This window comes from Macaca fascicularis, chromosome 4 (genome assembly GCF_037993035.2).
Source record: "Macaca fascicularis isolate 582-1 chromosome 4, T2T-MFA8v1.1".
Classification (NCBI taxonomy): Eukaryota; Metazoa; Chordata; class Mammalia; order Primates; family Cercopithecidae; genus Macaca; species Macaca fascicularis.
Genome location: NC_088378.1, coordinates 88810903 through 88837131, shown reverse-complemented (window position 1 = coordinate 88837131; position 26229 = coordinate 88810903). Strand labels below are relative to the sequence as shown.

Here is a 26229-nt window from a genome sequence, read left to right as displayed (position 1 = left end):
ATGAGATGTATCTCAAAATAATAAGAGCTATTTATGACAAATCCACAGCCAAAATCATAACTGAATGGGCAAAAACTGGAAACATTCCCTTTACTAACTGGCACAAGACAGGGATGCCCTCTCTCACCACTCCTATTCAACACAGTGTTGGAAGTTCTGGCCAGGGCAATCAGGCAAGAGAAAGAAATAAATGGTATTCAATTAGGAAAAGAGGAAGTCAAGTTGTCCCTGTTTGCAGATAACATGATTGTATATTTAGAAAACCCCATCGTCTCAACCCAAAATGTCCTTAAGCTGATAAGCAACTTCAGCAGTCTCAGGATACAAAATCAATGTGCAAAAATCACAAGCATTCCTATACACCAATAACAGACAAACAGAGAGCCCAATCATGAGTGAACTCCCATTTAAAATTGCTTCAAAGAAATAAAATATCTAGGAATCCAACTTACAAGGGATGTGAAGGACGTCTTCAAGGAGAACTAAAAACCACTGCTGAAGGAAATAAAGGAGGACATAAACAAATGGAAGAATATTCCATGCTCATGGATAGGAAGAATCAATATCATGAAAATGTCCATACTGTCCAAGGTGATTTATAGATTTATTGATTCAATCCCATCCCCATCAAGCTACCAATGACTTTCTTCACAGAATTGGGAAAAACTACTTTAAAGTTCACATAGAACCAAAAACGAACCCACATTGTCAAGACAATCCTAAGCCAAAAAGAACAAAGCTAGAGGCATCCTGCTACCTGACTTGAAACTACACTACAAGGCTACGGTAACCAAAACAGCATGGTACTAGTACCAAAAGAGAGATATAGACCAATGGAACACAGCAGAGCTCTCAGAAATAATACCACACTTCTACAACCATCTGATCTTTGACAAACCCTAGAAGAAAACCTAGGCAATACCATTCAGGACATAGGCATGGGCAAGGACTTCATGTCTAAAACACCAAAAGCAATGGCAACAAAAGCCAAAATTGACAAATGGGATCTCATTAAACTAAAGAGCTTCTACACAGCAAAAGAAACTACCCTCAGAGTGAACAGGCAACCTACAGAATGGCAGAAAATTTTTACAATCTACTCATCTGACAAATGGCTAATATCTAGAATCTACAAAGAAACAAATTGACAAGAAAAAATCAAACAACCCCATCAAAAAGTGGGCAAAGGATATGAACAGACACTTCTCAAAAGAAGACATTTATGCAGCCAACAGACACATGAAAAAACGCTCATCATCACTGGCCATCAGAGAAAGGCAAATCAAAACCACAATGAGACACCATCTCACACCAGTAAGAATGGTGATCATTAAAAAGTCAGGAAACCACAGGTGCTGGAGAGGATGTGGAGAAATATGAACACTTTTACACTGTTGGTGGGAGTGTAAACTAGTTCAACCATTGTGGAAGGCAGTGTGGTGATTCCTCAAGGATCTAGAACTAGAAATACCATTTGACCCAGCCATCCCATTATGTAATGTAATGTAATGTAATATAATCCCATTACATTAACCCAAAGGATTATAAATCATGCTACTGTAAAGATACATGCACACATATGTTTATTGCAGCACTACTCACAACAGAAAAGACTTGGAACCAACCCAAATGTCCATCAATGAAAGACTGGATTAAGAAAATGTGGCACATATACACCATGGAATACTATGCAGTCATAAAAAAGGATGAGTTTATGTCCTTTTTAGGGACATGGATGAAGCTGGAAACCATCATTCTGAACAAATTATCACAAGGACATAAAACCAAACACCGCATGTTCTCACTCATATATGGGAATTGAACAATGAGAACACTTGGACACAGGATGGGGAACATCACACACTGGGGCCTGTCGTGGGGTGGGGGCAGGGGGGAAGGATAGAATTAGGAGATATACCTAATGAGAATGACGAGTTAATGGGCACAGCACACCAACATGACACATGTATACATATGTAACAAACCTGCACATTGTGCACATGTACCCTAGAGCTTAAAGTATAATTTTAAAAAAGAGGTTTAATTTGCTTATTGTTCCACAGGCTGTATAGAAGGCAAGATACTGGCACCTTCTTGGCCTTGGAAGTTACTTTAAAGTCCCAGGAAACTTACAATTATGACAGAAAGTGAAGGGGGAGCAGGTGTGTCTTACATGGCCAGAGTAGGAGCAAGAGAGAGCAAGGAGTGGGGGCTGTTACACACTTTTAAACAACCAGATCTCATAACTCACTATCACATTAACAGCAGCAAATTAACAGTGCTAAACCATTAGTGATAACTCCACACTTTTGTTACACACTTTTAAACAACCAGATCTCATGATAACTCACTATCACATTAACACTAGCACATTAACAGTGCTAAACCATTAGTGATAACTCCATGCCATGATCAAATTACCTCCCACCAGGCCCTTCTTCCAACAATGGGGATTAAAATTCAACATAAGATTTGGGCTGGGACACATATTTTAACCATATCATTCCACCCTTGGTCCTTCTCAAATATCATATTCTTCTCACATTTCAAAATACAATCATGCCTTCCCAACAGTCCCCCAAGATCTTAGCTAATTCCAACATTAACTCAAAAGTCCAAAGCCCAAAGTCTTATCTGAGATAAGGCAAGTCCCTTCCACCTATGAGTCTGTAAAATAAAAAACTAGTTACTTCCAAGATAAAATGGTGATATAGGCATTGAGTAAATACTCCCATTCCAAAAAAGAGAAATTTATCAAAACAAAGGGGTAACAAGTGTGAAACCCAGAAGGGCAGTCATTAAATTTTAAATCTCCAGAATATTCTCTTTTAACTCCATGTCTCTTGTCCAGGGCACACTGATGCAAGAGATGTGCTCCCAGAGCCTTGGGAAACTCTGCCCCTGTGGTTTTGCAGGTTTCCCCACCCAAGGCTGCTCTCAAGACCTGGTGTTGAGTGGTTGAGTCTTTTCCAGGCATGAGGTACAAGCTGTCAGTGGACCTACCATTTCTGGGTCTGGAGGACTATGGCCCTCTTCTCACAGCTCCACTAGGCAGTGCCCCAGAGGGGACTCTGTGTTGGGGATTCAACTCCACATTTGCAATCTGCACTGTCATAGTAGAGGTTTTACATGAGGGCTCTGCTCCTACTTCAGGCTTTTTCCTGGACATCCAAGCACTTCCACACATCGTCTGAAATCTAGGCAAAGACTCCTAAGCATCAACTTTTGTACTCTGTGTGCCTTCAGGTTTAACACCACATGGGAGCCACCAAGGTTTATGGCTTGCATCCTTTGAAGCAGTGCCTGAGCTGTACCTGGGCCTCTTGGAGCCGTAGCTGGAGCTGGAATGTCTGGAATGCAGGGAACAATGTCCCAAGGTTGTGCAGGGCAGCAGGCCCCTGGGCATGGCTCATGAAATCATTCTGTCCTCTGAGGCATCTGGGCCTGTGATGGGAGGGGCTGCTACACAGATCTCTGAAATGCCTTTGAGGCCTTTTCCCCATTTTCTTGGATGTTAGCACTTGGCTCATTTTTAACTTGTGCAAACTTCTCTAGCTGCCTTGAATTTCTTCCCTGAAAATGGGTCTTTCTTTTCTACCACAAGGCCACACTGAAAAAATTTCCAAGCTTTTATGCTGTGCTTCTCTTTTAAATATAAATTCCAGTTTCAGGTCATTTATTTGCTCATGCAAATGATCATAGGTAATTAGAAGCAGCCAGATCACTTTTTGAATGTTTTGTTGCTTGGAAGTTTCTTTCACCAGATACCCGAAATCATCACTCTGAAGTTCAATGTTCCACAGATACCTAGGGCAGGAGCACAATGCCACCAGGTTCTTTACTAACAAATGACAAAAGTTACCTTTGTTCCAGTCCCCAATAAGTTCCTCATCTCCATCTGAGACCTCATCAGCCTGGGTATCTCTGCTCTTATTGCTATCAGCATTTTGGTCACAACAATTTAACAAGTCTCCAGTAAGTTACAAATTTTCCCTAATCTTCCTGTCTTCTTCTGAGCTCTCCACACTCTTCCAGTCTCTATCCATTACTCAGTTCCAAAGCCATTTCCACATTTTCAGGTATCTTTATAGCAATGCCCCACTGCCGGTACCAATTTTAAGTATTAGTCCATTTTTGCACTGCTATAAAAAATACCTAACAGACTGAATAATTTATAAAAGAAAGAGGTTCTACAAGATGTATACGAAGCATTAAGTTGGCATCCACTCAGCTTCTGGGGAGGCACCAGGAAACTTACTGTATTAGTTAATTTTCATGCTGCTGATAAAGACATACCCAAGTGTATTAGTCTCTTTTCATGCTGCTGACAAAGACATACCCAAGACTGGGCAATTTACAAAATAAAGAGGTTTATTGCATTTACAGTTCCACATGGCTGGGGAGGCCTCACAATCATGGCAGAAGACCAGGAGGAGCAAGTCACATCTTACACAGATGGCATCAGGCAGAGAGAGAGAACTTGTGCAGAGAAACTCCTCTTTACAAAACCATCAGATTTTGTGAGACTTACTCATTATCATTAGAACAGCACAGGAAAGACCCAACACATGATTCAGTCATCTTCCACCAGGTCTCTCCCATAACAAGTGGGAATTATGGAAATTATAAGATGATATTTGGATGGGGACACAGAGCCAAACTATATCATTCCACTCCTGACCCCTCCCAAATCTCTTATCTTCATATTTCAAAACCAATCATGCCTTCCCAATAGTCCCCCAGAGACTCATTTCAGCATTAACTCAAAAGTCACAGTCCAAAACTCTCATCTGAAACAAGGCAAGTCCCTTCTGCCTATCAGCCTGCAAAATCAAAAGCAAGTTAATTACTTCCTAGATACAATGGGGGTACAGGCATTGGGTAAACACAGCCATTCCGAATGGGAGAAATTGGTCAAAACAAAGGGGATACGGGTCATTTGCAAGTCTGAAATCCAGCAGGGCAGTCAAATCTTAAAGCTCCAAAATGATCTTGTTTGACTCCATGTCTCACATCCAGGTCCTGCTGATGCAAGTGGTGGGATCCCATGGTTTTGAACAGCTCTCCCCTGTGGCTTTGCAGGGTAGAGCCCCCCTCCTTGCTGCTTTCACATGCTGGTGTTGAGTGTCTGCAGCTTTTCGAGACACACAGTGAAAGATGTTGGTGAATTTACTATTCTGTGGTCTGCAGGATGGTAGGCCTCTTCTTGCAGCTCCACTAAGCAGTGTCCCAGTGGGGACTCTGTGTGGGGGTGTCAACCCCATGTTTCCCTTCTTCACTGCCTTAGCAGAGGTTCTTCATGAGGGACCCATCCCTACAGCAAACTTCTGCTTGGACATTTAAGCATTTCCATACATCCTTTGAAAAATAGGCAGAGGTTCCCAAACCTCAATTTTTGACTTCCGTGCATCTGCAGGCTCAACACCACATGAAAGCTGCCAATGCATGGGGCTTGTACCCTCTGAAGCCATGGCCGGAGCTGTACCTTGGCCCATTTTAGCCATGGCTAGAGCAGCTGGGATGCAGGACACTGAGGCTGCACACCACATGGGGGGCCTGGGCCCAGCCCAGGAAATCATTTTTTTCCCCAGACATCTGGGCCTGTGATGGGAGGGTCTGTTACAAAGGTGTCTGACATGCCCTGGAGACATTTTCCCCATTGTCTTGGCAACTAACATTTGGCTTCTCATTACTTAAGCACATTTCTGCAGCCAGCTTTAATGTTTCCTCTGAAAATAGGTTTTCCTTTTCTATCGCATTGTCAGGCTGCAAATTTTCCAAACTTTTATGCCCTGTTTGCCTTTGAAAACTGAATGCTTTTAACAGCACCAAAGTCACCTCTTGAATGCTTTTCTGCTTAGAAATTTCTTCCACCAGATACCCTAAATCACCTCCTTCAAGTTCAAAGCAGGGGTAAAATGCGACCAGCCTCTTTGCTAAAACATAGCAAGAGTCACCTTTACTCCAGTTCCCAACAAGTTCCTCATCTCCATGTGAGATCACCTCAGCATGGATTTCATTGTCCATATCATTCTCAGCATTTTGGTCAAAGTCACTCTAGGGAGTTCCAAACTTTCCCACATTTTCCTGTCTTCTTCTGGACCCTCCAAACTGTTTCAGCCTCTGCCTGTTACCCAGTTCCATAGTTGCTTCCACATTTTTGGGCATCTTTACAGCAGGGTCCCACTCTTCCAGTACCAGTTTGCTGTATTAGTCCATTTTCACACTGCTAATAAGACATACTTGAGACTGGGTAATTTATAAAGAAAAAACCATTTAATTGCTAGAGAGGCCTCAGAATCATGGCAGAAGGCTAAAGGCACATCTTATATGGGTTTCCTCTTATAAAACCATCAGATCTCGTGAAACTTATTCACTACCATGAGAACAGAATGAGGGAAACTGCCCCCATGATTCAGTATCTCCCACTGGGTCCCTCCGATAACACGTGGGAATTATGGGAGCTACAACTCAAGATGAGATGTGGGTGAGGACACAGCCAAACCATATCACTTACAATCACGGTGAAAGGCAAAGTGGAAGCAGGAACATCTTACATGGCTGTAGCAGGAACAAGAGAGAGCGAAGAGTGGGGTCCGGTACACACTTTTAAACAACCAGATCTCATGATAACTCACTCACTCACTAACACAAGGACAGTACAGAGGGGATGGTGCTAACCCATTAGTGAGAACTCTGCCCCCATGATCCGATTACCTCACACCAGGCCCCTCCTCCAATACTGGGGATTACAATTTGACCTGAAATTTAGGCAGAGGCACAGATAGAAACCACAGCAATTACTAAGTGGCAGTTACGACAATTCTAATCGATCACACTTTCCATTCTAATCAGAACTTGCTTCAAATGCAAAAGGAAGGCAATAGCATTTTCGGAAACAGGAATGATCGAGGAACTCCATCGTATTCCTTCTTATTCATGTCTCTTCCTTGGATTAGTCAATCACTGATGCTGAATATGATGATATTAAAGAAAAGGGAAAGATAAGGAAATCTATAGTTTCTTATTTCATTATTTAATGATGACGTTCAAGAAAAGGGAAAGACAAGGAAATCTATAGTTCCTTATTTCATTCTTTCTTTCTCATTAGTAAGCTGAGGGTAGAGAGGTTAGGTAGAATGTGTATATACAAAGAAGTAAAAGAAAAACAGTTGATTTGGCTTTGTGCAGTGTTTCCAATGTTCTGGAAAGAACAAAAAAGATACGCATGTATATGTCATGAAATACAAATTGTGTAATTTTGATGATCCACGAATGAGTTAAATATTCTTATCCTTGAATTTAAAACTAGCATTGTATAATAAAAAGATGAATGACAACATTCAAGCTAATAATTTAAAGTATTAATTTTTCTCTACTTAGAATAACATTAAATATTTAAAAAACACATCATGATAAGTGGAAAGAGAAAGAAAGAAAAATCTTTATATTCTAGTACTCTTCACAATACTTTATTTCCTGCTTTTGGAGAAGGGGTTTCCTGCATTTTCATTTTGCCCTGGACTGTGCAAGCTATATAGCGAGGCCTGCTTCTCCCAGATAGAGCAGAGAAACCTTCAGCAACAGGGCAAGCTTAAAATCAGGAAGAGAATAGGAGTCACCGATTTTGAATTTAGCTCAGATGAACTAGAGGAGGATCATTAAAGTGAGGACCAGGCCAGGTTATATGGAGCCCAGGTGGATATTCGAGGACTGCCTTGATGAAGACACTAACAAGTCTGAAGGACACATGATTCCCAGTGAAGCTTCCTAGTCCATTTTCTGGCCCTTATATGTGGGAAATGGCCCTGGAAGAAGAAAGGACAAGTGCTGGCAGCTGGTAGCTCCAGGTATGTGTGATGTGCAGTGTCTGAGCTGTGGTATTTCCTGTCATGCTGTCAACTTATACTTTTATTGCCGAACTTCAGCTCCAAACTCTTCTGGTCAGCCAAACCACATCTTGTGTGTTTTCAAGTAGCCCAGGGAAAATTTCTCTTTGCACCAGATGTCTAAAGCAATATGAGAGATCATGATGCTTTTGCTATGTCAACCCTAGGGTAAATGGAGGCCATGAGACAGGAAAGCAAAGATATTATTGGAGGTTGGAACTGTGTCCCATCTGGGCAGCAGCTGGCACTTTATCACGAAATGCATCTAAACTTCACAGCTCTCTCTGCCCACATCTGCCAAATAGAGTGAGATTCACAGGCAGAATGTCCTTTGCTTCCCACCCTCAGCTTCCAACTTTGAGCCTGTCCTCGTGGAGGCTGAAAGAAACACCAATGTGCACTTTCCTCCTTTCTTCATGCTCACATGTCACAGAGAAAGGTGTATTACACAAAAACAACTATAATGATCAGCTGTCCTTAATGTCTTTCATTTGACTGTTTTGCTTTAGCATGGATGCTAATAGTCTTACATGTAATATACTGTATAAGGATTTACAAATTAGGGACTAAAGGAGTGTCAGAGTGACAGACCTTCTCCCACCCTTATTTGTACCCATGAACTCGATAATGCATCTGCAAGGTATTATGATTTCTTTTAAACCTTATGAATAGCCAGAGGCAACAGTTTGTGTTGAAATAAGAAACACATTGCATTTAGCATCAGAACGTGGCACCAAGGAACTTGAAGAAGTTACTTTATGTCACTGAGATATCTCCGTGAAATGGGGAAAGATATTCATGATCTCTGCAGACTATAGAGATGATGGCTTTGTTAGTGATTGTTATGAACTGAGTGTTTGTGTCCCTGCAAATTCACATGTTGAAGGCTTAATCCTCAGTGTGACTGCATTTGGGGATGAGGTCTCTAGGAAAGTACTTAGGGTTAAATAAGCTCATAAGGGTGTGTTCCTGATCTAATGGGATTCGTGTCATTGTAAGTGACACCAAAGCTCGCTCTCTCCACATGTGCCAAGAAAAGGCCATGTGAGGACATGGTGAGAAGGTGGCCATCTACAAGTCAGAAAAAACCCTCACCAGGAAATGAATTTCCTGTACCTGGATCATAGACTTCCAGCCTGCAGAAATGTGAGAAAATACATTTCTGTTGCTTAAATCATCAGTCTGTGCTATTTTGCTGTAGCAGCCAGAGCAGACTACATATTCTTAGAGTCTATGCAAGTGTGAATTTTCATTCTTACAGTTGGTACTTGATAAACTTCTGTTGAATTGTTGAATTCCAGGGAAACTTGGTGTGGGAAATTCCCATGGATCATTTCTTTGACAAAATCTGAGAATTTTGTTTGGCATTAACTGTCCCAAAGTGGGGAAAAATGACGTAGGGTAAGATAACAAGAAGAACCAGTGTCTGGAACATGCTGGCTAATTCTTAAAACAAATGACGTACTCAACATTGATTAAAAGGTGTGTTGAGGCATGGCCATCTGTAAAAAGGACATACTGAAGACAACTTTATAGCTCACTAAGAAATTCCATCATCTTATATAGGTCACAGGTGCACTTTTGAACTTTTAAGTACTTTTAAAATCAGTTTGTATTAGTTTTGTGGCTGGCACAAAATTATATTAGAATCTTTATGCAAAAAATTAGCAAACTGTTAGAAGTAACAATAATTAATGTTTATATGATGTCTTTATAAAATGCATCTTTATTCATAATTGCATTTGTTTCTCTCAATAACCTTATGGGAATAGTAACTGTTATACCTGTTTTATAGCAGAGAATACTGGATTCAGTATAAGAACAGGAAAAACTAGAAAATCATAGGTCTTGGGTTTGAACACAGGTCTTCTGATTCCAAACTAAAAAACTACATAGTTTAATAAAAAGTACACAATGTATTCTACACATTAGAGATTGAGGTTGCCCAGCACTCCGTAAATATGGATTCTAGTTCTAGCCCTGTCACCATCCAGAGTTACCTCTCTCAGATCCTCTCTTTCTCTAGGTCTGTCATTTCATCCACAAAATGAGGAGATTCCTTAGAGCAAATCTAAGTTGTCTATTTCTAAATAACCTAATTGGTATGAAGAAAAAATTGCAATTGAACAGCATTTAAAATAAATTATACTTCAATGCTGTCTGTTTTAGATGTGTTTTTCATATGGATGATGGGAAGTAAGATAAGCAGGGACACCGAAACAAGAGCCAGAACCAGTCAAGAGAACTTTCTCACTCAGAACAAGTCCTTCAAGAAAAGAAATGTCCCGGGCACTGAGTGCAAAGGCCTCTTCCTTTAGGATTTCATGGCAGATCCACAGTGGGAGGAGCTGTGGCTATGCACGCAGCACACATTCTAGTCTGCTGAGCCCAGAGCAAGGAGGGGCTTCACCAGCAGTGTGGGACTTTAAATCCAACTGAGAAATGACAGTTTCAGAGGAGGCTGAACCCACTCCACATGCATCACACCTTTCCTAGAGGAGAACATAATCATTAGTCACAGATAAGTCCTGTGAAATGCCTCCTACATCTCACACAAAGATTGCAAATATCGTGTTTGGGGGGAAAAAAGGAAGAAATCTTTACTTTTTAAGCTCATTTGCTTGCTTGCCTGCTTTTTTCCTTCCTCCCTGACTCCGTCTCTTTCTTCCTTTTCTTTCTCTCTCCTCCCTCTTTCTATTTTTTCTTTTGTTCCCTCTCTTTCTTTCTTTTTTCTTTTCTTTCTTTCTTCCTTTCTTTTTCCTTTTCTCTTTCTCATTCTCTCCCTCCCTCTCTCTCTCCATGCCCTCTCTTTCCCTTCAGCTCCTCTTTCCTTCCTCCAACCCTCCCTCTCTCCCTCTTTTCCTCCTTCTCTTTCTTTTTTTCTCCCTCTCTCATCCTGCTCTTCTCCTCCCTTCTTTCTTTTCTTTTTTTTCTTTTCTTCTTTTCTTTCTTACTTTCTCTCTTTCTTCCAAGTTTAATCTCTTGAAAATAATTTTGGTGTGACATCTTCGAAATTGTGCTCAATTACATTTCCAAATGGGACACCCAAACATTCATGTGAAGACTGGAGCGTCTTTGGCCCCTTTGGCACCTCTTTATACTCCTTCCTCTTCCCACTGCTGAAGTTCTTCTCCATGTTAGAGGCCAGGCAAAGTGCTATGAGAGGAAATCATGGTAGGGAAGCAGGGTTCACTACAGCCACCAGCCCCTAGGTGAGAAAGTTGTTGGTATGTGTTTCTACAGTTATGTAGCTCCCCGCTGATTTATGCAGCAAAAAAATATTGAGCAGCTTCTATAAAACAAACACTGTTTTTTACTTTAGCAGGAGAAAAGATGAATGAGGCACCATTTATATTCAAACAACCCACAGTGTTAGTGGAGATGGGCTGCTATGTAAAGGAATCTGATAGACCACTGTAAAATGTGTGTTTGGAGGGATACATATGGTTTAGCATGGGCATACAGGAGAGAACACACAACTGTACCATACCTGAGAGTAGAAGGAAATTCAGAAAAGCCTTAATAAGCAGATGATATTGGAGCTGGATTTTGAAGGAAGTGTTTAATATCAAAAGAAGGGATGAGAGAAGGGAAGAACCTTTCAGAGAGAAAATAAGGCATGTACAAAGCAGGGAAAGAACATGGCCTCTTCTAGGAGCCATGAACTTTTTTGTAGAGCAGGGACCCAGGATTTACGTGAGGCAGTGGTGTGCTATCAGCCTGGAAGTTTGGACATCACCCAGAAGGAAAAGGGGTTTTTTAAACCATAGGAGTAGAGAGCTTAGAGTTTGCACTGGGGGCAGTAAGAATCCAGTTTCTGGATTATCATTCTGACAGAAGTGAAGAGAATGGATTAGAGGGAAGAGAAGCTGGAAAAGCAGGAAGACCAGTCAAAAAACTGGTGTGTAGTGCAGATACAAAGGAGAGAACATGTAAGTGATATTTAGAAGAGAAATTGCCAGGACTTGATGTGCAGCTGGACAGATGTTACATCAAATAAGATGTTACTATGCCCCAAAGCCATGACTATGCATAATGTCTGCCCATTGACTGATGAGCTAACAAACACTAGCTGCGCTATTTGTTGGTATTGAGGCCTGGGGTGGGGGTAGGGGGCGAGCAGGAAAGTGGAGACGACAGTGAGGAAAGCATCTTCCCTCTCCCGAGGAATTTGTCCCCTACCTCACTGTTCAAGGAGTGGCCCATGATCTGTAGACCAGCAGCATCAGCTTCATCTGGCAGCTTGTTATGCAGAATTTCAGGTCCTACCTGAATACCAAATCCGATTCTGGTTTTTAATAAGATCCCCAGGTGAGTTGTATGTACATCATAGTTTGAGAAACACCAGCCTAGGGTAGTTCTTGGAAATTTCCCCATTGGCAGAAGAATTATGAGGGAGTAATAAGAAAGAAGTAGCATAAAGCAGAAATAATAAAGTGCTGGAGATTCAAATTGTTAATCACAAGACTGTGGAGATTTATGTTTCTCTTTGTTCTGAAGTTTATACTTGATAGAAATTATGCCTAACTGCTAATCTGACCCTCTAGTCTTGCTCCCATTTCATATTTCTCCTGCTGTCCTTTGTTTAAATGTGGTACTTAAAAGATCATACAGTGAATAAAGCTATTTTGGGGTGATTAAGATAGATAAGTCTGATAACCAACTTGTTCTCATCTCTGTGGCATCTTCATGAACTCATTATTTCAAGGACATAAGGAACTGGTAAATATGGCTTTTATAAAGACTGAGCTAAATTCTCCAATATCTAAGACAGAGAAGAGACTCACAGGGGTGGGGCAGGTTCATATGGTCCTGGGAGGCAGCTCCAGGCATGGAGATTGAGACTGTGTCATTGTGACATCTCCCATATGCCTCAGAAGCTGTCATTTTCTCCAGACATGGACTTGAGTGGTTGTGACTCTTGCCTTTTCAGCCTCTCAGCCACTTTGTTAGTATGAAATTACTGGAATGAAAACTTGATGCAGATATTTAAATTAATGGAGAAATAAATAATATTCCCTTGAAATTATAAAGACAATTCAGGCCAATAACAGAGAGAGAAAAGACTTTGTAAAATGCTTAAAGCATACCAAGATCGAGAACAGAATATGTTGCTTTTTCACAAGCTCGAAATGATATTCAGCTCTAGAAAGGAGTTTAATATTAGTTTTGATATGCACCATGAAACTTAAAAATTTCCAGTCTGATGATACATTAGTTGCACCAAGAATATAGTAGAAGGTAGATCATATCCTTGTCCCTGTGATGACTAGAATGACTATATGTTAGTGCAGAGAAGTGGCAGAGAATGCATTAACTTTAGAAGCACTAAAGTGTTGCAGTCTAAGCAAATCACAGATGACTTCCAGTAACAATGTTAACTTGTTTTGTTTAGGCTGCATCACTTTAGTGCCTCTTAAGTTAATGCAATATTCCATTGATAGGAATATTCTCTTTTAAACTATTCTCATTTCCATAAGCCACAGCTGTGAAGGGAATTTACTTCTCAGGGGCAGGACAAACACTTTGAAACATTCAGAAACACAACACAGTCCATAAACCAAACAAATAGCTATTTTAAATCACAGAAATCACTTTAGGGTAGTTTTTATTAGCACTGTCCTAGGAAACACTGACATGGGCTCTCATCCTGACAGCCACTGCTTACTTAGACTTCGGCAAGTTACTTTACCTGAGTTTTCTCATCTGTAATGAGAAGTGTCTTAAAGTGGATGGAGTGGGTCCAACAGACCATCCTGTGTTCCTGGGTATACAATTAATGATTGTACTCATTGGTCCACAGCATCCCTATTTTTGTTCTTTAACCTATGGATTTAGTATAACATGCCAACTAGAAGTTCAAATGGAAGTTTCTGACATCTTCTGAACCTCATAACAAAGTTGAAAAGACATGTGGGATGGAACAGAGGGAACAGTGATTGTCATCACGTTCTTTTTTTGCCTACTCGTTTGACCTGTGCAAAAAAAAAAAAAAAAAAAAAATGTAGGATTAATAACAACGAAGTCTAATTAGCTGGTGGCTTGAGTTACAGTTGCTCTCTTAGATGTCATGCCTTTGCTAGCACAACACACAAATCATTTGACAATTGTCATGTAGCTATAGAGCTGACAAATGTTATTATTACTTTCCCTAATTCAATAGTCAGAGAATACCAGATCCAGTGGCATTACCTGAAAGGTTCAGCAGTGCACGTTTTGCCTCAGTGCTACATCAGCTCTATGGCTCTTTGTTATAATGGTCCACAGGAACCAAGAACATTACATTATTCCACAAGATATAATACTGTATGACTTACATGAAATCATGTTGCTAAGATCTTGTGGAGAGTTTAACTTGGGAGGATTTCTCTATGGCTTGTAAGATACATGCATCCAGGGTGTAGGTAAAAACAAACAAACAAAAACTACTCTATGAGAATTCAAGGAAATGCCACTTCAGGAGAGTTTCTGCATATAGAGTTATTTAGAATATCACCTCCAAAGTGAAACATAAGTCACTGCATCTTATGCTTCTTGATCTAAGAAAAGAGGCACCCTGTTTAATGAATATTCTTCTGTTCTGTTTTGGAGGTAATATATGTCAGTTTTCAGAGTATATTTGTACTTCTCTGATCCACTTTTTAAATCTGTAAGATCACTATCTTGGAGTGTGCTCCAAGCCAGAAAAGGTTATGCAGGTTGCAGTCACGAAGTCTGCCCTTATGACTCAGTAAAGTCAATGTTGCTCAATATGTCTGAGAGAGTTTGATGTACTGTATAGATCCAATAGCAGTCATAATAGAATAATCACAGCAGAGGTTCTAGAACTTTCAAACAAAGTCATGGCTTTTTCAGAAAATATTCTCCTGATTTGCTACTAGGTCTTGGTATAGCATCCATGGCAGTGAAAAAAAAAATGGCAAGGGAATTTTGACTTGAGTTTCCCATCACACAGGAAATGTTATCCAATATGTCATCAATAATATGAGATTCCTGAAAGTATTCCATTGTAAAATGGAAGTGACATAAACATTATCAGGCTTGGAGAAGTCAGGGTCACAAATAAGTGCATGAACTGGTGGTTAATGCTTCTAATGCACCTAATCCTGACACATTACCAACTCTCCTTGACCCATACTCACTGATTAATGGGAAGATCTCTAAGATCACTTGACTAAGAAAAAAAAATTTTGGTTTCCATTTATAGGAGGCTTTGTAAATTTCCTGACACCATACAGAAATGAACCGCTACAGATTTACAGATGCATTAAAACGTGGCTCTGAAGGTTATTCTACCCATCTAATGGATAGAACATTGAGTTGATACATCTGAGTGTCCTCTTTGCCTTCAAAAAGAAATAACTACAGGTAAGGATGCACACCAATCATGGGTAATGACTAATTGTTTTCCTGAATGGTCAGGGACTTGAAAGGAAAAATAATGGAGGATGACCAACCAAGAAGTTAGAGAAAGAAGACAGCAATAAACCTCTTCTGAATGGGTCAAGAGGGTGTTTGTGAATGCTCATAGAAAGATCCCCTCTGCAGAGAAGGTTCTCAATAATCAGGGGTAAAGGCAACCTATGCTATGTGTGTCTTTCAGCAGCTCTGCCCAGCCGCCCCAATGCTTGTTCCTTTGGATCATGATGGTAGCCGTGTAGGACATAATGCATGAACTCAACCACTTGTACTTCCTCTTTATGTATTTGAGTAAACAGTTTTTAAAAATCCAGTTTTGGCTGAAGTGATCTAATAAATCATGAATAACAGGGTTGCTGCTACATAACGGGGATAGTAATGAGTGCTACTAGAACACAGGGAATCTTGCTGGGGGGGCTTTTAGTATTTTTATGTTCATTTCTAACAGTTGACATTTAAGTAACCTCAAATAGACAATACTACTAAGATCATGTACTCTTCAGGAATGAAGGTTTGGGTTAGTTTGTTAGGGTAAGAACCTTAACTGAAGGATAGCAAAGGGTTATGGAATTGGAAATAGGTGAACAAAGTTTTAAGTACCAACTATGTCAGGATCAGTGGAAGAAGTGAAGATTTAGTAGCCAGGCATGTCTTCCTTGCTCAGTTACACGTAAATTTATTATTTTTAGAAGCATGTTGTGTGCCCTGTCAGATTTTATCATCTTCACTTCTCTGCTAGACTCTCAGCAGCCCCACATCAGCCCTCTTATCCTTTGTTGCTGTGGCCAACAAATTTTCAAATTCCTACAGTCTCTGGCTCCTTCTGCCACCTTCAAACGTGTATTTAACACTACAGCACACTTCAGGAAGTGGGATCTAACTTTATGAGAGGTGACGAAAGGAAAAGGACTGGATGTTGTGAACTGTAAGTATGGGAGGGTTAGTTTCTATGGTGAAAACTTTAACCAATAGGACATAGTTGACAGGAGCAATCCAGGCATATAAACAGCAGGCCTCGGAAGAAAATCTCTATGGCTTGTATGAAACATGCATCCAAAAAGTGGTGGTGGGGCAGTAAACCTCTATGAGAATTTAAGGTTATATCACTATTGTTTCCTTTCTGCATTAATAGAATGTTCAGTGTTCTTACTTCTTTGCATAGCCTGTCCAGAGTCATCCTGCATGATTGAGTATAAACACCTGTGTCTTTTCTTGACCTACTGAGCAGCAGGGGCCAGCATGTTAAACTATCTCCTTGTATAGTCATCCCTTGGTATCACCAAGGGATTGGTTCTAGCACCCCCCAAGGATACCAAAATCCATGGATGCTCAGGTCTTTCAGTCAGCCTTGTAGGACCCACGAATAAGAGGGGCCAACTTCTTCTCCTTTTCCCTGCTCACTCTTGGTGCTCAGAGATTGAATCTCCCAAGTAAAGTACTATTGAATGAAATGCCATTTCCCTTGAGCAAATGCCTGCCCATGTCTTTCTGTCTGAATAGGAGACAGGGAATGGCAGATTAGGGAAAAGAACTGAAAAATGCATGCTGTCTGATGCCCCAAGATGTTGGTTTCACACAATTGACACTTATCATTTTGCACACTTTTATTATGATCATTCGCACTTGTTTTTATCATTTTTTTTCTTTGAGTGAGAGAGAAACATAAACTCTAACATGAAAACTGGTCACAGATTAAGGGTTAGAATCCTTTCAAAAGCACAGTATCTGTTGGCCTTGAGCTGGGCAGAAGTCGAGAAGGAAGCACCCCCATCTCATACTGTAGAAGGAGACAGTGGCAGGCAGTGACGGTCACAGAGGCTTTTGTGTATTCCGGGGGGTGTCATGAGGGCTTTAAGCCACTGATATCAAGCATTTGCTATCTTGGTGCGTATTTCATAGATTTCATACATGTGCTGCTATATATCTTTCAGCTCTAAGTAAAGAGTCCCCTTGAGTGGTTGGCTATGCCAAGACAGTGTATGTAAGAAGAGAAGTCTAAGAAGGCTTGCAGGGAACTTCTCTGGTGTACCTGAAGTGACACTGCATTAATTACCACCTCCTCTCTTTACACTCAGGGGAACTGAGGAGCTGTCCTGAATACTCCAGAGGCAGGAACTTGGAAGTTCAAGGCAAAGGGAATTCAAGGAGGGAGTGGTGGTGCTCAGTGGCATCAGATAGTATTACACAACTACATCTATGTAAACACTTATTAGGAAGTTGATGAAGCTATCACCATGACTGGAGACAGATTGAGTACCCTGGGGCTCCTAAATTATAACAAATAACGTCAAAGAAAGATATTTCTTTGACCCAAATCATCAGGTGCCCTGAGGTAAGAGTTCAGAATTTTTATTCCACCAGTCTGTATATGGTTTATGTTGCATTCTAGGTTAACCTCAAAAAGATAAGCCAAAAAACTGCAGGAAAAGAGCAATGAGATGTCCCAAACATCACATGTGGATGTTTGACCCAGGCTCACATTAGAATAAATCATGTACAATTGGACTGGGGGCTTGCTTATGATAAGCATTTCCCTAAGACTTCATGTATTCTTTATTAATGAGGAACATCACTTTGTAAAATTGAGATTGGCATTACCCATTTCAGACCCAAAGTTACTTAATGTTTATGTACTAGAGGGAAGTCCACATTTTTTCTTTCAGGATTAAAGACCTATAGGTGAGAAAAACAGAGATAATCAAGAGTAAGTGACTAGACAAATTTTTTTTAAAGGGAAAGTCTAAATGCAGAAATCTTAGCATTCAAGCTGTTTTAGTTTAGTGTCAACTACCTGACAGTGAATGGAGAGTGGAGATTTCAAAGTATTCCTGCTCATCTTCAGAATTTAGTATGCTTTAATATTAAAAATTAGCAATTTTAACACACACTTTTTACTTGGCTGAGTTGAATCTTCCCAAGTTCATCCACAGGTTCCTTTCACAAAGAGACGAGGTCCCACAACAAATGCAGGTGAAAGTGATTACCAATATAAAAAAGAGCTCTGTTATAAACATTTATTGGCACTCACATATTATAATTGGTGAAAAGCTTTCCAGACAAAGCCTCAACAACCTATTTAATCCATTTTGTAGCTCCTCTGAGAGACCTGGTCTGGAGATCACTTGAACCTTAAGCCCCTGAGCTTCCCAGAGATCACTTAGAACCTGTGGCCTGTGTGTTCTCCTAAGGCCTGGCAGCAGAGCTGGGGAAGCTGGTAGTGGGAGAAGGTGAAGAGAGCAGACTCACTCCTGGCAGTAGGAGAGGGGCGATGGAGAGATGAGCACCAGTTGCTTCATGGCGCAAGTTGTCCAGGCAGAAAACTGCCTGAAATCTTCAGTTCTCAGCTTACTGCTGGTAAGTACCGAATAAAACAGATGCTTGATTTGCTCAAAAATAGAAAGGGTGAATAGGTGGCTAGCTATTCTAGAGTAAGAAAAGCAACGAAGCTGGGTGGTTTTTGTCTTTCTCAAATGTTTTCTTTATTCTCTAATATACTGATCTGCCATAGACATTGTTGTTAGACTACCTACTATTGTGCTGGAAAAGGAAAGGGAGTTTTGTGGTATGCAAAATTTGGGATATATTAAATATTAAATAAATAGATGAGGACAGATGTTATCAAGTGATAACGTTTTCTCCCAAAACATAGTTCTCACTTTCGTTCATACCTCACGTTCCTCCAAATTTAACTTCTCATTTTTGTTCTTATTTGTAAAGAGGTATCTCTTTTGTGGGATTAACTTGTTATCTGTAGAAAAGGACATAGACATTGGGGATTTGATGCTTCTCTTCACTAAAGAAAGAATATTATATACTTTTATAGAGTTTAAATAGAGAAAATGTTATATACATATAGTAAATACCAAAAGAAATGTAAACTTTCTTCATTTACTCTTCAAAGTGTACTCATATGAGGAATCTGTAGCATTAAATAATAAGAGAACAGGCAAGGCACATACAGGGCTTAGGAAAAATGTTGTTGTTGTTGTTGTTGTCATTGGAAAACCTACATTAGGTTAATCCCAACCAACACCTGAACCTGCTCAGCATCTCCAACTCTGCATCCTGGTGCCCCTGCTGCACATAACATCCCTTTCTCATTGCCCACACACATTTTAACCTCTCAAAGCCTCTTAATTGAAAACATCTTCCATTCTATTCTAGAAAGATAATCTCTACTTGAGAAAATGTGATACCCGGACAAGAAATATTTCTTCTTTCCTTTTATTGATCTGATAAGTCCTCCAGAGGTAAGGCTGAAAAATCAGTGAGAGCTGCCTATCAAAAAGACACTTCTGTCAAATTAAGCAATTTAACATTTTGGAGTGTGACATGAAATTCCTATTTTTAATAGCATTGTCACAAAGTTGCATCACCAACTACAGACATGTATATGGTTCAGTAGTGAGTCACCAGTTACCACTGGTTAGAGATCTTTCCTGAGGGATTAGAGCTAGTAAGAAGGGACTAACAGATATCTGTGGGTATTTAAAAAAATACACACACACACACACACACACACACACACACACACACACTTTATTTTTAAAAGCAATTTTAACTTCATAGCAAAATTTAGCAGAAGGTACAGAAATTTCCCACATCCTCTCTACCCCTGCCCCCTTCCCAAAGCCCCCACCATAATCAACATCCTCCACCAAAGTGGTACATTTGTTACAAATTATGCATTTACACATTATTATTACCCAAAGTCCATAGTGTACATTAGGGTTCACTCTTGGTGTTGTCTATTCTGTTGGTTTGAACAAATTTGTAATGACATGTATCCACTATTATGATATAAAAGTCATTTCCCTGCCTTGAGAATCCTCTGTGCTCTGTCTATTCATCCCTCCCTACCCACTAATTCCTAGCAATCACTGATCTATTTACTGTCTTCATAGTTTTATCTTTTCCAGAATGTTATATAAGCGGAATCATACAGTACATAGTCTTTTCAGATTAGCTTCGTTCACTTAGTCATATGAATTTAAATTTCCTTCATATTTTTTCATAGCTCATTTCTTTTTAGCCTCAAATAATATTCCACCGTCCATCCATCCACCTGCTGAAGGATATATTGACTGCTTCCAAGTTTTGGCAATTATGAATAAAGCTGCTATAAACATTTGTGTACAGGTTTTTGTGTGAACATGTTTTCAATTTATTTGCATAAATACTAAACAGCACAGTTGCTGACTCATATGGTATGAGTGTGTTTAGTTTTGTGAGAAACCATCACACTGTCCTCCAAAGTGGCTGTATGATTTCGTGTCTTCTCCAGTAATGAATTGGAGTTTCTATTGCTCCACATCCTCACCCACACTAGGTGTTCTCAGCATTCTGGATTTGAGCTATTCTAATAGATGTGTGATGCCATCTCGCTGTTGCTTTAATTTTCATTTTCCTGATGACATATATTGTGGAGCTTCTTAAAGTATGCATATTCATCATCTGCATACCTTCTTTGGTAAGGTGTCTCCTGAAATCTTTGGCCCATTTTTTAATCGGGTTGTTTTTTCGTATTGTAGAAGCTTAAGAGTTCTTTGTATATTTAAAGAACAGTCCTGGCCAGCCACAGTGGTTCACACCTGTAATCCCAGCACTTTGGGAAGCCCAGGTGGGCAGATCACCTGAGGTCAGAGATTGGAGACCAGCCTGGCCAACATGGTGAAATCCCATCTCTATTAAAAAAAAATGAAACTTAGCCTGGCATGGTCATGGGTGCCTGTAATCCCAGCTACTCAGGAGGCTGAGGTAGGGAGAATTGCTTGAATCAGGAGGTGGAGGTTGCAGTGAGCCGAGATCACATCACTGCACTCCAGCCTGAGTGACAGAGCGAGACTCCATCTCAAAAAACAACAGCAACAACAACAAAACCAGTCCTTTATCAAATATGTCCTTTGCAAATATTTTCTCCAAGCCTGTGACTTATTCTTTTTATTCTTTTGATGACGTCTTTGAGCAGAAATTTTAATGTTAATGAAGTTTATCTATCAATTCTTTCATCAATTGTGCTTTTGGTGTTGTATCTGTACTTGCGGCTTTGATGGAATGCTCTTGTGATGTGGTGGCGTTTATACAGAACCGAAGTGTGGCTTTCTTGAAGACCTGTGTCTCTGTTGATACTTTGCTATCTTAGCTTTGCTAGAATCTCTTGGGACTATCAATTGGTGTCCTTTTTGCCAACAGTCTATGTTAGCAATGTCTTATAGTTCTCAGGAGGTTTGGTAACCCATGAAAGCCTTTCTATGAGGACATGTCCTTGGAATCACAATTAGACTTCCATCCACTTTAATCTCTTGCTCCATTGACTTATTAATATAAAATAATTTTTAAATTCAATATTATAGAATGTCATCTTTTTATTCTTGTGTTATGTCATTATCACAACCATTAAATTTATATTATTTCAAGTGTTATAAATAATTCATAACAGTGAAAAAAGCCATTAATTGACCTTCATTTCACAGTGCCCCAGATTTCAGATGGCTTTGCTATTTTCAAGACACACTTAAAGGATCACCTTTATATCAATTATTATGTAAATTAACTTGAATATAATTTTATATCATATGAACCTTGACAGAAATGTAGTAGCTAAAACCAATCTCTACCTGGCTCCATAGTTCCCAGAAAAGTCTGTTTCATAACAAGACAATGAAAGTGAGAGGCAAGTATAGACAGATAAATAAATGTCTAGCACATGGAGCTTCCTAGTTCCTTCACTGCCTCATCATCTGAGACCTCTCACCCACTCATCTTTGCTACCAATCCCACTGTCACATTCAAGACATTGCTGCCACCTTCATAATCACTAGTTCAGCCTTCTGAATAAAACCGCCTTTCCTTTCAGCTTATTTGTGAGACTATAGCCACTGAAACTTTTCTCCACCTTCATTAGGACCTTCAGGCAATTGATCCTTCCTTCAAGTTTGTCTTACTGCATTTATCTTCCACTCTTATCCAACCTAGATTCCATCATCCATAATTTCAACAGCCCTCTTACCAGTAATCTAAGTTCTAGTGCCTCTCTTACTGTCTCCTTGTCTGCTAAAAACACAATCTTGTATGAAACCAACTCTCTGCTTCCTCTGTGCCTAGAGAAAAATCACTAAATAGTTCGGACTGGATCCTGTATTCATTCATGATCAAGGTCGGAGTCGGGTGCTTGTCATCTACTTCTGATTTCCATGAAGAAAGCTATTTCCCTTAACATTCATTACTTAGGCTGCCCTCCCTAAGGCAAGAGGATTTACTTCTTTAATTAGAAAGTTTAAAGAGAGAATCTGAGTGTGCCTCCTGGCTCAGTCCTTCCCTCTCTCCTTTCTTGTTGCAATGTGTCCAGCTGCAGAGAACACACATTGTGCTCCACTCCTCCACTCTGCCAAAATTTCAGGGGATGCCTTGACATAAGTAGAGAGATGGGGAACATTTCAGAGCAGAGACTATAATTGTGGCCTGAAGATGCCAGTCCCCTGAATATTATTGAGAAAGGACTTTTAAGATTGTAATAGCAAGAATCTATACCAAGAGCAGTTGGAGAAACACCTGTACTCTTTTTTGCTGATTGTCCTCTCAAGTCTCCCAACATTGCGTATTGTCTGCATCCCAAATCTAGACCACAATCCCATCAAGAGAGGATAAGATATATGCATATAAAAATTCTTCACATAAAGATTCCTAAGCTACTAGGAATCACTGAGGAGACTTCTCAAGAAGATCTTAAAGATGAGGAAAATTAAAAGTTTAATTTTAATTAAAAAGTGATTCGATGGCACTTGTAGAACACAATGCATAGAAGCAGTCAGAAATGGTTACACTTTATTTAACTAGTTGTTTGGTATTTTATTGTTTAAAAATACACGTATATACATCATCTCCTTCAAGTCTTACAATGCCCTATGAGAGAAGAATGGATTACTGCCAGAATTATCAATGATGAAACTGAGGCTCAGCAATTGTTACTTGCTCAAGGGAACCCAACTAAAAATTACATTATACTTCAGATCAATGAGTTATACCATTTACTTTATTCCTCCAAATCCCATCCTTCTTCCCAAGCCTAAGATGTGCTACTGAGCCTGAAGAATGACCAATAGTGATATAGGACCTGAGTAGTATAATAAGATTAAAATATTTTGAGAACTAATAAAAAGAAGAATGAAGAAAAAAATCAATAACAAATTTGATACTTTGGCCTTTTAAAGGATCCTTGAAGAGTGACTATGTTTGGCTTAAAGGAAGAACTATCTTTTAAATGAGAGATTTTAAAACATATTTAAGCAGATTCAGAAAACTCTTGCACATAATAAAAACACCCCTCCTTCAGCCAGCCTGCACAGTTATTATTATGAATAATTTATATTTCTCTGGGGGTTTTTGCTTTTTATTGCTCTTAATTATGTGCTTTTCAAGTGCCACTATAGATTCCCTGGGGAAACCCTTGAGAAAAGTAAGTTGTCATGCTGGGAAGCATCAGCCTGATGGCTCATTGGTACTAAAGTCTGTGGTCTGCGGGTGACAGCAATTACCCTTCATTAGCTTAGCAGAGCCAATGGAGGAAAGTTCTTCTTAATGGGCACTTGAAATGGGTGTTAACTTTGTCTTTTCAAAAGAAAAACTTCTTTGGGGGAGGACGTACAAAAGGAAAATGGAATGCTGAAAGAAGGGAGGGAGACTTTTAGCTGTTTTTATTCTTTGTACTAAATCAAATAATAGCTTATTAAATAGCCTTAGAACAATATGGGCGCTGACAAGAGAAATAGATAGAAGATCCTGAAATCTGGGTTCTCTTTCAGGGGTGCTATTAACTTACTAGGATTCTTGTGCCCTGGATTCTTCATTTGCAAAATGGTGTGGGATATGGCAACGAGGATAAATTGGACCAAATTTAGGAAGTCTTAGTTCAATACCAAGGATCTGGTCTGAACAAAAGACACTCTAACTACAGGAAAAGAAAATGCTTTAAAATAATTTACTCAGGCACACTGGTTAAATTCACTATCTCTGTAATTGCCCTTCTAGCACCCAGGGAGAAGTAGAGAAGACCTGAAGATTTTTAGGAACATGGGAACTAAATGATGATGGACAGCTTAGCTCCGCAGTGTGATAATGAGTGGAGTGGCTCTGAGATTCAAAGAAGGCACCAGTGTGGGTCATGAATGATACCCAGCTGGCACTCATTGTTACCAGCCATCTGTAGATTCCAGAGGCTTTGTCATTTGCTAGTGTCCTGTCTGTTGTTAAATATTTTTAATATTTAGCCTAGCCTGGGGTGATTTTAGAGACCCAAATATCTACTAGCCAGCTGTGTGAACTTAACTGTCTTCTCAGAACCTGAGATTTTTATGAAGAGGTTGTGCTACAGGATCTATACATTTTTTTTTCACTAATGCTCACATTATCTGGTATTCTGAACTACTCTACTTCAGACTTTCATCACAGAGTCCAAGTCAAAAGCTAACTCCCATAACATAATGAACGTTTTTTTTTAAAACTATACTGAATACCCCTAAATCACTGTTCTAATGAACCTGAAGAGTTTAACTGATGATTTTTTAAGAGAGCAGGTAATTTAGATACAAAGTTAGCAACATGATTCTCTGCACAAATACAGGATAAGAATACATATAAGGTCAACAAAATACTCCTAGTCCTTGAAATCAAGAGATGATTATGCTAATACCATCATTTTGTTGTTTTGTAAGAAAGACAACATGACAATATAGTCATGAAAGGAATAGGAAGTTGGCAGCAATAAAGCTCTAAAAATAATTTGAATCTTAAAGGAAGTAAGGGTAAAATAGGCACTGTTGCATTCACCAAACCAAGCTCTACCCAGGAGACTTGGGAAGGACTGAAGAATCAGCAAGTGCATATTTAGATAATTATTTTAGTAGCAGACTAATGTGTGTATTATTCTAGTAGCAGAGTAGTGTGTAGTAGTGGCACCAAAACATGGCACGTGTGTGTGTGCAGGGTTGGGGGGTGTATTTAGAACAAGTAGAAGATCTTGGCCTGGAAGAGCCAGGTCACTGGCCTACACCAGCTACACAACTCACACAAGCACACTGCCTCCCCTACCTATAGGTTCTACTTGTTCAACATGGACACTGATGTTGGCACTTCAGTTAATTCTCTCCACAAAGCTAGTGTTGCATCCCTCTCACATTATGGTGGTGCTTCCAACTTCAGGTAGTGCAAACTGAATTGCTATTTATCACCCCTGCTGATACACATGTAACACTTGGGTTTAAACCACGATAATATTGGCATTCTTAAGATTCTAGAGGCATGTCCTAGGGTTTTAGACCTAAAGCGAATAAAAATTAAGCAAGGGTCAAGCTTATTTCAGGACCCTTGGGCACTGATGAACTGTCTTTGATAACTCTGAGCCTTCCCTCTACAGCGATACCTTGGGTACACTCTGCTCTGCCTCTTATGACTACATTTTCCCAGTCACCAGCTGGGTGGGACAGGAGCCATGGTGCCAGTAGGAAGCAATGTCAAATTATGTCCAGGCTTGCCAATTAGCATAGACCCAAATGCCATGAGTCCACTTCTCTGCTTCTAGCATTTGGTGATTGGCACACTTCCAGATTGAGTGTTCCTACCCAGAAGGTAGCCAAACTTCCTTAGCTTTTTGGCATTTGAAGCTATAGAGAGGATTGATTTATACTATTATATATAATATTTAGAAGATCCTGACATATTCTAATTTGTATATTTTAGGGCCATAAACATTATTTAATCCAGAAATATAAAGGAAAAATTTGGATAAACATTATGATAATAATAGCCTGGTGAACCTAGGGAGGGCTCTGATATTAGAAGCCAAAGTGTCTATAATCTTGAGTGGGAGTAGTTCCAAGTCTGTTTCTTAGGTAAGACCGTGAAAAATATGTCTTCAGGAAAGACA

At 39.8% G+C, this 26229-nt stretch overlaps 2 long non-coding RNA genes across 2 annotated transcripts in view; both read left to right on the top strand.

Annotated features, from left to right (window-relative positions):
• LOC135970420 (uncharacterized) overlaps positions 1-15234 on the top strand; it is an 80803-nt gene extending 65569 nt beyond the window's left edge. The window contains exon 3 of the long non-coding RNA XR_010586097.2: positions 15097-15234. This is a non-coding gene — a long non-coding RNA (uncharacterized lncRNA). The remainder of the gene's footprint in view (positions 1-15096) is intronic.
• A 3166-nt stretch (positions 15235-18400) lies between these two features.
• The window catches only part of LOC135970419 (uncharacterized), a 122630-nt gene continuing 114801 nt past the window's right edge, over positions 18401-26229 (top strand). Inside the window, exon 1 of the long non-coding RNA XR_010586095.2 lies at positions 18401-18662. This is a non-coding gene — a long non-coding RNA (uncharacterized lncRNA). The remainder of the gene's footprint in view (positions 18663-26229) is intronic.